The sequence below is a fragment of the Podarcis muralis genome, chromosome 2 (genome assembly GCF_964188315.1).
Source record: "Podarcis muralis chromosome 2, rPodMur119.hap1.1, whole genome shotgun sequence".
Classification (NCBI taxonomy): Eukaryota; Metazoa; Chordata; class Lepidosauria; order Squamata; family Lacertidae; genus Podarcis; species Podarcis muralis.
The window spans coordinates 84,491,903-84,505,154 of record NC_135656.1 but is presented as its reverse complement, the minus strand read 5'-3'; the positions used below and the strand labels follow the sequence as shown (position 1 = coordinate 84,505,154).

The following is a 13,252-nucleotide window of genomic DNA, read 5'->3' as shown; positions in this document are numbered from 1 at the left end:
ATAATAATTTATTATTTATACCCCGCCCATCTGGCTGGGTTTCCCCAGCCACTCTGGGCGGCTTCCAACTGAATATTAAAAACAGTACAGCATCAAACATTAAAAACTTCCCTAAAGAGGGCTGCCTTCAGATGACTTCTAAAAGTAAAATAGTTGTTTATTGCTTTGACATCTGCTGGGAGGGCGTTCCACAGGGCAGGAGCCACTACCGAGAAGGCCCTCTGCCTTGTTCCCTGTAACCTTACTTCTCGCAATGAGGGAACCGCCAGAAGGCCCTCGGCGCTGGATCTCAGTGTCCGGGCTGAACGATGGGGGTGGAGACGCTCCTTCAGATATACTGGACCGAGGCCATTTAGGGCTTTAAAGGTCAGCACCAACACTTTGAATTGTGCTCGGAAACGTACTGGGAGCCAATGCAGATCTCTCAGAACTGGTGTTATGTGGTCCCGGCGGCCACTCCCAGTCACCAGTCTAGCGGCCGCATTCTGGATTAATTGCAGTTTCCGGGTCACCTTCAAAGGTAGCCCCACGTAGAGCGCGTTGCAGTAGTCCAAGCGGGAGATAACTAGAGCATGCACCACTCTGGCAAGACAGTCTGCGGGCAGGTAGGGTCTTAGCCTGCGTACCAGGTGGAGCTGGTAGACAGCTGCCCTGGACACAGAATTAACCTGTGCCTCCATGGACAGCTGTGAGTCCAAAATGACTCCCAGGCTGCGCACCTGGTCCTTCAGGGGCACAGTTACCCCATTCAGGACCAGGGAATCCCCCACACCTGCCCGCCCCCTGTCCCCCAAAAACAGTACTTCTGTCTTGTCAGGATTCAGCCTCAATCTGTTAGCCGCCATCCATCCTCCAACCGCCTCCAGGCACTCACACAGGACCTTCACCGCCTTCACTGGTTCTGATTTAAAGGAGAGGTAGAGCTGGGTGTCATCTGCATACTGATGAACACCCAGCCCAAACCCCCTGATGATCTCTCCCAGCGGCTTCATATAGATATTAAAAAGCATGGGGGAGAGGACGGAACCCTGAGGCACCCCACAAGTGAGAGCCCAGGGGTCTGAACACTCATCCCCCACCACCACTTTCTGGACACGGCCCAGGAGAAAGGAGCGGAACCACCGTATAACAGTGCCCCCAGCTCCCAGCCCCTCTAGACCAGTGTTTCCCAACCGGTGTTCCGCGGCACACTACTGTGCCGTGAGACATCGGCTGGTGTGCCGTGGGAGGGAGGCGGGCGAGTCGGGCGGCGAGACGCGGGGCGGCGGCGGCGAGCAGCGGCTGCCCAGCGCGGGGCTCTCGCCGTCTGCCTGCCTGGCTGCCTGCCTGACGCGCAAACCCCCGGCGCAGGCGCCCCGCTTGTTGACACAGGAGGGGAGGGGGGAGAGGAAACGCTGCTGGTGCCGCTGCTCCTCGGCGGCGGCTCCTCCTCTCAGCCCGCCCTGCCTATATTTGCACCAATCCCCGCCCACTAAAGCATTCGCGCCTCCCAATGGGAAGCCTTGCCGGGCGGCGGGTGCTGCTGCCTGAGAGTTCTGAAGCCACGCCCACTTTCCCAGAGACTGGCGGTTCTGAGGGATCCAGGGCAGGGCCGGCGCGCGCGCGCTTCTTGCTGCCCGGGCGCTTGCTCTAATCCCGCCTTCCCTGGGAGGGAGGGATGGCGGTGGCCGCGAGCGTCCGGGGTGGGGCGCGCGCTGGCTCTCCCTGGCGGCCCCCGTGCCTGGCGTTCTATCAGTGCGCCTCCTCTCTCTTTCCCCACCCATCCTCCACGTGCTGCGCTCTAACCCGGAGTTAGAAGCAAATTAGAACACGCCCCCCGTGTGTGGTGTGTTTTTTGTGCTGCTCCTCTTTTTTTAGGGCTTTTTGGCGGCTTTTGGGACGGCGTCGAGGGGTGGCCGCCTCAGCTGCCGCCGTCCCTCAGTCCCTCGCTCTGCTGCCTCCTCCCACCCCGGCAAGGGGGAGGGAAAAAACTTTCACTTTTGTGCGTCCCTCCCGGCGTGACGCTGCGCGCTGACGTCACGGGGCGGGGCTTTAATGGTGGTGTGCCGCGAGATTTTTTTCCGGTAAACAGGTGTGCCGTTGCCCAAAAACGTTTGGGAAACACTGCTCTAGACGGTCCAGAAGGATGTTATGGTCGATGGTGTCAAAGGCCGCTGAGAGATCCAGCAGAACTAGGAAACAGCTCTCACCTTTGTCCCTAGCCCGCCGGAGATCATCAACCAGCGCGACCAAGGCAGTTTCAGTCCCATGGTGAGGCCTGAATCCCGATTGGAAGGGATCCAAATGGTCCGCATCCTCCAGGCGTGCTTGGAGTTGTCTGGCAACCACCCGCTCAATCACCTTGCCCAAGAATGGTAAATTTGAGACTGGGCGATAGTTGGCCAAATTGGCTGGGTCTAAAGATGTTTTTTTAAGAAGCGGTTTAATGACCGCCTCTTTCAGCGGGTCTGGGAAGGCTCCCTCATAGAGGGAAGCATTCACCACCCCGCAGAGCCCATCGCCCAGCCCTTCCCGGCTCGCTTTTATCAGCCAGGATGGGCAAGGATCCAGGAGACAGGTGGTCGGTTTCACTTGTCCAAGCAGCCTGTCCACATCCTCGGAGGTAACAGATTGGAATTGATCCCATGTAACAGGACCAGACAGAACTCTAGCACTCTCCCACCCTGGCCCTGCTCCCACGGTGGAGTCTACCTCCTTCTGAATCTGAGCGACTTTATCTGCAAAAAACTTTGCAAAAGCATTGCAGGAGATCTTGGGGTCCCTACCAGGCCCCGGTGGTGCAGGTGGTTCCGATAGATTGCGAACTACCTGAAAAAGTCTCCTGCTGCTGTTTTCTGCAGATGCAATGGAGGCGGTGAAGAAGGCCCTCTTCGCCGTTGCCATTGCCACTTGGTAGGCTCGACGTTGAGCTCTAGCCCGTGTCCGGTCTGATTCAGAATGAGTTTTCCGCCACCGGCGCTCTAGCCGTCTCAACGATTGTTTCATCACCCTCAGCTCCGGGGAAAACCACGGGGCTGTCCGGGCTCCATGCAATCGGAGAGGGCGCTTCGGAGCCAGACAGTCAATAGCCCTGGTTAACTCCGCATTCCAGCGGGCCACCAGGGAATCAGCTGAAAGGCCATCAACTTGGGATAAAACATCCCCTACCACTCTCTGGAAACCAATTGGATCCATTAAGTGGCGGGGGCGGACCATCCGAATCGGTCCCACCTCCCTGCAGAGGGGAAGGGTCGCGGAGAAGTCCAGTTGCACCAGGAAGTGATCTGACCATGGCACTTCTTTTGTTTCGCTTTTAGATAATGTCAGATCACCAACATCTGTAGAGGTAAACACCAAGTCTAAGGCATGTCCGCGGCTATGAGTTGGGCCAAACTTATTCAGGGACAGCCCCATGGAGGCCATGCTTTCCACGAAGTCCCGAGCGGCCCCTTGTAAGGTCGTGTCGGCATGGATGTTAAAATCCCCCAGGACAACCAAGCTAGGTGTCTCCAGGAGCATATCCGCCACGACCTGAAGCAGCTCGGACAGGGAATCCTTGGTGCAGCGGGGAGGTCGGTACACCAAAAGGAATCCTGTACTGCCCCTATTGCCCAACTTCCAGAACATGCACTCAGAAAATTGGGTCTTCCCAATAGGACGCCTGGTGCAGACTAATGACTTCCTAAAAATCACTGCAACCCCCCCTCCCCGCCCACATGACCTGGGTTGCTGTGCGTAAGAGAAACCTGGTGGGCAAGCAGCGGCAAGGGCAGGCCCATCTGCCTCATCCAACCAGGTCTCTGTCACACATGCCAGGTCAAATCCTCCATCCACAATCAGGTCGTGGATGGCAGTGGTTTTATTCATCATTGACCTGGCATTGCACAGCAACACTTTCAGGTCATGTGGGTTTCCCTTGCTGATTCCAGTATCCTTCCGGTCAGGACCAGACCTGGAGGCAGGGATAGTCCTCAACCAACGACTAAACCTGCCTCCTCGGTAATGACATGGTCTGGTCTGGTAAGCGAAATGCCACACCAAACAGAAATACAGAATTTCCCCGGATGGAACTCAACTAAACCATTACGAGTTATACCTGTACAAGGGGAATTCTGTGTACATAAATCATCAGATGCAGCTGATTCTACCATGATAGGCTCTTCTCATTGTCACTATACTTGGGATTATATTAAGAATAGTCATACCTGGGCACACGGTACTACCTATCGAACTCGGAATACCTTGCCCTGTGCACCTCCTTTTATTCATGCATGGAAAGTGGTATGGAACATAACTGTGACAGAAAAAGGCAATCTAACATACTGCACTGTGAACTCTCTACCTCTTTTGATATTTCGCCTTCTGTACTCCACGTACCAAAAACCTCAGACCCGATGGTTGTGGTGGATATGTGGAGAATGGGCATACAAGAAACTCCCTTCCAAATGGAGTGGGACTTGTTTCCTGGGATGGGTATTACCACCAATGTGGATTATGCCCACTAGTTCGGCCAAGCGAACACGAAGGAATGCTGATATTTCTCGTATAGCAGGAGGAAGTACCCAAAGTTGGAGCGGTACTGATGATTGGCCGCCAGAGCGCATTATAGCCTATTATGATCCTGCCTCCTGGAATCCTGGTGAGCTCATACAAGGGGCACGGGATCCTATTTATAATCTAAACAGAATAATTCGATTGCAAGCAGTAGTGGAACTTGTAACCAATGCAACGGCCCAGAGTTTGAGACTTATTGCACAACAGTTGGATGAAAGTAGAGCCGCCATTTTGCAGCTGAAAATGGGAATGGATTATGTACTTGCCAGGCAGGGAGGCCTATGTGGAGTCTTGAACTTGACAGGGAATGCCTGTTGCTTTAACATTTCTGATAATGGTGAGGCAATCCGTGTGTTGGCTACAAAGATGGAGAATATAGCACATGTCCCAGTACAAACATGGGAAGGATGGGATATGGGATGGCTCACCAATTGGTTACCTAATGTCACAGGACTCAAAGGGATACTATTGTCTTGCTTGTTTTTCTTGACAGTAGTGGTAATGGTTTTATGTATGATGCCATGTATCATTTCATGTTTTAGAAGTACAATTAGCAAGATGGTTTCAAATGAAACTCTACCTCATATCATGGCCCTATACAGAGCTTTACCTCAGGAATATGATGAAGGTCAAGCTATCAAGGACACTTGGTATGAAGGTCCTTGAGCTTGAAAGGGGGGAATGAGGCATCTGAATATAGACTGCATTTTTAATCAAGGCTTATATTGGCTTATATTTTGATCAGGTTCCTAAAATTCTAAAAATAATGTTTCTTCCAAGGTAGAAAACCAGCAAGCGGCTCCAGCAAGCAGCTGGCAAGCAAAGGGCCCCCTGGTTTATTGCGGTCATAAAAAGGCTGAGAAGCAGGTCACTGACCTGCTTGCTGTAGAGTACAACTAAGTTGTAAAAGTGGTAGGTAAATAGTAAGGTTTTGCCATTCGGCCTCTCAATATACAAAGAGTCATTTGCCTAAAGGTCAAAAAGGCTAAGCATCTGGCTGGCTGGTATTTTGGGAAGCGTTTTAAAAGCTGTTCCTTGTTTCTTTTTAAATTGAGATCCTTTTACTCTGCAAAGATTTCTTTTCCTTTTAAAAAGCTATATATATTATGTATTAAATATATTGGCTTAAATGTAATTATGCAAAGGATTTAAGAAATGCTAGATTCTTATTTCATATAGTTGTAAGAGTTGTATTTATCCTGAAATTAAGTCAGCCACCAGCCTAGCCCCCCTGCCGGACAGGAAGACGCCATCTGGGCGGTCCTGATATATAGTTGTCAGGCATTTGTTTAGAAACCTTCAAATGAAGGAGATCTTTCAATGTTGATGTGAAACTCAAGATCCTTGACATATGTTTAAGATAAAAATTTAAGATTAACCATTTGTTTTAGAAGGCAATAGGGCAAGGAGGGCAAGAGGTGAGCTGGTAATTAAGATTCCATGTAAGATATATTATTACTTATTTGTCATTTATATATAGCTCTTTGTCTCCCTTATAAGGATAGAAGGAAATGGGTGTATCTATTGTGATTGGTTCTAGCAAACAGCCAATAGGAAATCCAACCAGGCTGATTGGACAGAGGCAGCCCAAGGAGGAGCAAAGGGGGCTGGATTAAGGGAATATAAGTGCTGGCCATAATGGCAGGAAGGCAGGCCAGAGCTTGGTAACCATATACCACTGTGCCTCTCATTTATTTGTCTGACAAATAAATTATTATTTTAATTTCTCTATTGCTGCGTTGAATATTTCATTCCAGCTAAGCGTTAACCACAAGCAGGGTGCTACACATACTGGTCTACCTAGTATAAGGCAACTTGTATGTGCTCACGACTGTGCTGTAAGTGAAGGGAAAAGCCAAGCTTTGAGCAGATACAGCTGTGGTAGAATACAGGATCTATGGCTGAACAAACACACAGAAGCCTTACCCAAGAGAACCACTCCTCTTGCAATCGGCTCCTTTAGACAAATAAACTTTGTCCTGTGTCTGCAGTTCACACCGCAGCCCTTGTAGGGACAAAGACTGAAGGACACTCCTCAAGCACATTATAACAATAAGCCATGTAGGACCAAACAGCACATGCAAGCTTGTTTTTTAGAGTGAAAAGAAACACGAGTTGAAAATCAGAAGTAAGGAGTAAGTTTTAACTATGTTTTTCAGTTAAATCTATATGAAATACAGTGATTATGCATGAGGCACGTGTTAATTTCAATTAGAGCTAGACTCTAATGTTTGTACATTTGTTTTTACTGTAAAGTTGACTCCTTATAAGGCAGCCTGGGAGGCTGCTGGAAAGCAGGGTACAACCTCCTGGCATAAATAAATACAGATTATAATAGCCCTCTCATCCTGGGACCCTCAAGAACTCCCATAAACCCTGTCAACTGCCTATGCTGGCTGGACTAATGGGAGTTATAGCCCCAAACATCTGGAAGATACCAGGTTGCAGAAGGCTGAACTAGAATGCTGGCTTGTATGTTTTTTAATAAAGAGATACAGGGAGAGAATTGCTTCTCTGTCCAAGACTAGTACTGCTGCAAAGACTCTGTCCAAGACTAGTACTGTTGCAAACTATGACCTTTTGCACCAAGCACCATGTAATAAATCTGCAAAATACTTCCTGAATCCCTGTTGAACTCAATAGGACCTAATTCTGTATATGGGATTTTACTGTTAAAGGGTGTCACATATTGCAGACTAGGCTTCTACCAACAACCTTAATCTCTCTCTCCTCCCTGACAACCATATTTTTTAAAAAATAATAATATAAAAAAAATCAAGGCTTGAATGAAGTTCTATAAAATTCGAAAGGTAGCCTAGAGCTTTTTGATGTTTTGGTTGATCCTAATGAAAGGTATTATACCGTAAACACACCTAGATCAACAAGTTGGCTGCGTCCCCTGCATGCATCCAGCATTATTTCCAAGGTATCTCCTTTATTCTACACAACCATTATATCCTTTGTCCTACAAATGACACATGTACTTTAATCAAAACAAATGAGAGCTTCCACAGCTAGCTTCCAGGAGTGCAGGAACCTGAACTCAAGCCTAGCAGAAATTAATGTAATCTGCTCTATAAACTCTTGTCGCATCTCAGTTCCTAGATGCTGTATATTTCAAACAACGAGCTGTAACTGCTTGTCAAATCGCAGCACTCTGCACATGCTCAGTACTGTTCTCACAATTGTACTTCAAATGCTCCACAGCTAAGCCCTGGCCCACAAATCAGATTCCATATCCAGCATCTGACAAAAATTGGGTCCTGAAGAGTTTACAAAATATTCAAAAGCTAATCTAATCCTTGCAGAGTCTATTAGAATTTGAGTCTTGGAATGCTGGGAAATATTTCATTCTCTATACTTCCATGGTTGGAGTAATTTAAATCACACAGTTAACAGAGTTAAGTTTCCTGGACTGAAAAACCTATTCTGAGAAACACAACAATTCTTTGTTTTAAGAGACTGCATTTTTCACTAACTTATCAGCACTCTCCAAATATATAGAGAGAGAAAGAGAGAGAGAGATGGAGGCCTTTTATCTAGCCAAGACATTCCTGCCCCACCCTCTCATATTTACTTTCTCATTTTACCCAAGGACAAGCTTGTGAGAGTAGGGTTTTCAACGGCACTACAATAAAACATCTGTTCAGTTCATTTATGCCTCTAGAACCTTAAATTTGGGGCGAGATTTTATGGGCTGTAAAAAGAAGCGGCAATGGACAAGCAGTAAGTTTCATCTTCCCACCCCAACATTATCACAACAGTGACCTTTAACTGGACTCACTTCATATCTTCTCTTAGCCCAGGTAACTACTGTACTACATTGCCCTCCCAAGCACATACAGGGACAGCAAATATATGTATGAAAAGGTAGCAGTAGAAGCTGTTAGGCTGCTGAAAGTCTTAAGCTTTTTCTTTCCTTTTTTGTAAACAGCACAGAACTAGAACTCAAGGGATCTAATTCAGCTGTTGATAACATACACAGTACTCAGAAGACATATTGGGATCAGTTGTGTTTTACTCCATAATACATGCTTTTAGGATTGTAGCCTTTGGGAGTTTTGATATATCATTTTAGTAGTACTGTAGAATTTAGGCACTTTAAGACTGATTGTAAGCACACTTGCTCAGTCAGAACACAATTCTAGCTGAGCCAACAGGGTACTTATTTTAAAGTATATGCATTTAAGAACTGGATCAATGTGCATATTCTATTGTCTGTCAGGGAAATCAGGCAGGCACCAACATTATGCACGGCTTTTGCAAAATCTCATTCTGAATATACCAGGTCACATACTCCAGCTGCAAAATCCACAAAGTAAAATTCAGCGTGCATAGCTCTCAAGCTTGTCACATATGCTACGTGTTGGCAAACAACTTGTCATGCCTTAAAGCCTCAGCTTTATCTCCTCCAAGAGACATATGTCAAGCACCTTCTTGAGCAATAACTTGCTTAGAGTATTTGCCTTAATAATTACGAATACCTTTAGCTTGATTACAATGAAACCAGCACCATGAAACACTCGCAGTCAACAACATAATCATGGCATATGTCATGTTACGAGCTCTCTCTCTCTCTCTCTTTAACAGAGGTGTCATAATCACTGAACTTCTTGTCACACGGGACACCAGGAAGTGAGCTTTAAACCAGTCAGGGTAACAACATTTGGTCTGGACAGGTCAGAGTTGACCCTGCCATTAGAGGGCTGGTACCCTACCACTTGTAGGCATGACTCCCCCCCCAAAAAAAAAAAAAAAATCCTGGGACCTGTAGTTTGTTAAGAGTGTGGAGAGTCATTAGGAAACCCCTATTTTCCTCACAGAACTACAATTATCAGAGTAGTTTAGCAGTCAATTCCTCTTCCTATGGAACTCTGAGAATTATAGCTCTGTGAGGGGAAGTGTTCTCCTAACCACTCTTGGCACCCTTAACTACAATTCCAAGGATTCTTTGGAACTTAAGCACTGACTGTTTAAAGTGGTATGATATTGTGTTAATTGTATAGTGCAAATGGGGTCAGAGTGAGACAGCCATTTCGGATGGCAAATGCTTGGGGACAGGGAACGGTAGAAAAGCATTTGGAGGACATAGCTGTGTGCACTATGCAGCCTACCCTGACGCTCTAAGCTAGCCTACAGGCCTCAGGTGTACAGCAGGATGTTGTTACATCAACAATTTTGGAGTACAATTCAACTGTCAGTACACTGGAATGTAGAAAGTGAGGTATTATGTTGTACGGTTACACCCAAGATAAGCAGGTAATAAAATTATTTTACAGAGGTTGAGTTGTGGAATTTATTGCTTGGGATGACATTGTGCATAATTTGACATTGCTGCTTGGTAGATATTAATTACCGTATGTTCATTCCGCATTATATACTACTGTGTATGATTACTATGCATTGCTTATTATTATGAATTGTTATTTATATAGCCGTTTAATTTTTTTGTATGGATATTATGCTATGTATTCTTTTTTATGTTCTATGCTGAAAACTGCCCTGTGGTCTTTGACAAAGTGCATTATATAAATTTTAATGATCTTCATCACATCATCCTGTTCTTCAGGAAGCAACATGTCTTGGGTCATTTCGGTTCGGTCTCTCAAATCGCCTCTGCACACTTCATGCCCCAACCTTAGCTACACATTCAGTCTTGGTTAAATCATACAAGGTCCTGTGTCTAGTACAGAGCCAATAAGAAAAGGCCCAGAAAGCACTCATTACCTTGGAAAATCAAGACTCTGTCCCAAGAAACAGGAAGAGGGGAGGAAATGTGTATGTGCACACATGCAAGAGAAAAAGTGTGTCATTTCAGCAACAGATCATTCACAATATGCAGCAGGAGTTGAAAGTGGGAACACATCAGTTCAAAAGCTAAGGGCAACTTTGGATCTGTGGCTGACAGTCCTTGCAATGTCAGAGGTCTGAACAGCACATCATTATGCTGGGTTACTTAATAGATTTTAACCACACAGTCTTTATCATTATAAATCATCATGCTAACAACGGTGTCTCTTATCTTCCTTATTTAAAGACATCCTCTGCATGTACTCACACACCACTGAACTTTCCAAAAGGCTCGCTTCCGAAATACACAGGCAAGGTGCTCAGTGGTTATATTGTTAACACTTGATTATTAGGTGTATATACCAGAACCCGTTAACAGAAAACCCATGAAGAGCACAATCAGGATTTACTATACACACAAGTTACCAGAAGTTACCAGTTATAAAACAGTTGAGTATGGACACAAATCTGTAGTCACAGAGGGCGATAGGAGTTTTCTAATAGGGAATAGGCACCAAGCAAACAAGCTCGGAGGATGCTGGAAACGGCAGTCATCCCCTTTATGTCCGAGGCCCACGCCTGAAAGCAAAGGGGCCTTGGGCTGAGTGGTGGAAACAAACCCTCGGTGCCGTCGCCCTAATTAAGGAAAGAGAGCCCGCGCGCACCCCGATACCATTAGGAAAAAGAAACTACCATATGGATCAAAACCAACGACAGGGGAAACTACGGTATTCAGAGAAAGGAGGAGGAAGAGGAGAACTGAATCATAAAGAACGATCCTGCGACTGAATGTTTTAAGAGGCAAACAAACATCTGCCCATCCCATCCCATTAGTTCGGGAAAGGGGGGGGGGAGGATGCATTTAAGGATCCCACATCTAACACAGAAGTGGGGCTGCGTGCCAGGGAATCGTGGCTACTAGATCGAGGGGAGGAGAAGGCACGGCATCTTAAAACGGGGCAGCAGAAAAAGGAGCCGCGATGCTTCGCTTTTCCGTGCCAGGAGGACAGCAACTGGAGACTCGCGCCAATGGAGCCTGGCCATCACTAATAACCGTGCCCGGGTGATCCCCGCTCCCCCATATGGGACCACCGGGGATGCTCTTCGGAAGGCGGTGGGGGAGATTCCTCCTACCTTCTCTGTCTCCTTCTCTCCAGCCGGAGGAGAAGCCGCTCGCTGCCCGCCGCCACCTGGTTACACCCGCCCGCTGGCAGAGGGAGGAAGAGGAGGAGGCCTCTCCCGCTTTCCCTCGCGCCGGTGGCTCATTCCCGGGTCTTCGGCCCGGCAGTCCCCGAAGCCACCGAGATCCTGTCCCAGGTCCAAAAAAGGGGAGGAGGCTGCCTGCGTGTAGAGGGCGGGCGGCGGGGGGCGTCGCTAGCGCACCGTGCGAAGCTACAGCCGCAAAACGCCCAACCCGTCACTTCCCCGCGCTCTGCGGCGTCGCGGGGGGCCTTACAGCCCGCCCGGATTTAGCAGCCTCTTCCAGCCGAAGGGGCGAAGGCGAACAGTTCCCTGCGGGAGAGGAAAAGGCAAATAAACTCTTCGGCTGTCACTTTGCGGGGGAGAATTGAGCGTCGTTCCCTAAGCCTCATAGCCTTCAGCCAATCGCGAAGCGCCTAAGTAAAGAAGCCGTACTCAAAAGCGAAACAAAAGGGCCGAAGGAGCCAATGAGGAAAGCGGAGGGGCGGGGGCAGAGGGCAGGACGCGAAAGGTCTTAAAGGAGCATATTGCTTGACAGCTAAGCAGCGAGGAGGCGCGGGGGGTGGGGACCCTTTGAAAGAATTAATATCCATTTGGCAACGTCCGTTCGTAAACAGCACAAAATGCGGTCCTACGTGTTTCAAAGGACTCTTGTCTCCTAAAACGATTCACTCTTACCAACCTTTAAACCACTTTGACAATGTCAAAGAGCTAATCTGTATTGACAGAGCAATTCTCTGTGTGTTTACTTGGAACTATGTCTTACTTTGTTCATTAAGACTCACTCTCAGGTGCATAGGATTTCAGCCGGGGTGATCTTGCACATAAACTCTATAAAATATCTGGGTACCTTCATACTGCTGGTGTGGGTTTTGCAGTCATGGTTATTTTGCTTTTTCACCTAGTGTGTGGCTTGGCTCACTTGCTTGAATAGTAGGAAGTATTGCGGGTCACCCTATACTTTGTACTTTGGACTATATGAGCTGATCAGTAACAAGCTGGCATGCCATGTGAATGATGCTATCCTCTGATGAGTTCCTTAAATTACAGTTCTGCAAGAGAAAAGCAAAGCAAAAAGGCATCGGCCCAAGTTAAACATTTACATAATGCCATTATTTATTCATTTATTTATTACATAATTAATCCATAGAAGTGATTGACGGTACAAAAGAGTGGCAGAGAGACAGGTAGAAGAAGAAGAAGAGTTTGGATTTGATATCCCGCCTTTCACTCCCTTTAAGGAGTCTCAAAGTGGCTAACATTCTCCCTTCCCTTCCTCCCCCACTCTGTGAGGTGAGTGGGGCTGAGAGACTTCAAAGAAGTGTGACTGGCCCAAGGTCACCCAGCAGCTGCATGGGGAGGAGCGGAGACGCGAACCCAGTTACCCAGATTACGAGACTACCGCTCTTAACCACTACACCACACTGGCTCTCAGGTCAGGGAAGGGAAGACAGGTCTACTAAGTTCCTAAGTAAATTTGCTTGGCAGAAAGCCTAACTCAAAAGACGGTAAAGTTGACACCTGTCCGATGTGTAATGGGACAGAGAGTTGTAAAGGTGTTGCCACATTAAAGGTCCGATTCTGGGTTCCTTGATGAGATAGTACGTGCTGGAGGTTTTAGTTGGGTATTTAAAGGGTCAGCAATATCTCAGAGATCCTATAAGGCTTCATAGACCATTCAGCACTATGAACTTAGGTATCTAACACATCATGTGTTTAAATCCTGGGA

General features: G+C 47.4%; 1 protein-coding gene across 1 annotated transcript in view; it reads right to left on the bottom strand.

The window, feature by feature from the left end:
* Nucleotides 1-11,852, bottom strand: part of TPRA1 (transmembrane protein adipocyte associated 1) — a 40,153-nt gene extending 28,301 nt beyond the window's left edge. Inside the window, exon 1 of the mRNA XM_028719198.2 lies at nucleotides 11,458-11,852. The gene's annotated coding sequence lies outside the window, so the exon portion shown is untranslated. The remainder of the gene's footprint in view (nucleotides 1-11,457) is intronic.
* Between the last annotated feature and the right edge of the window lie 1,400 nt (nucleotides 11,853-13,252).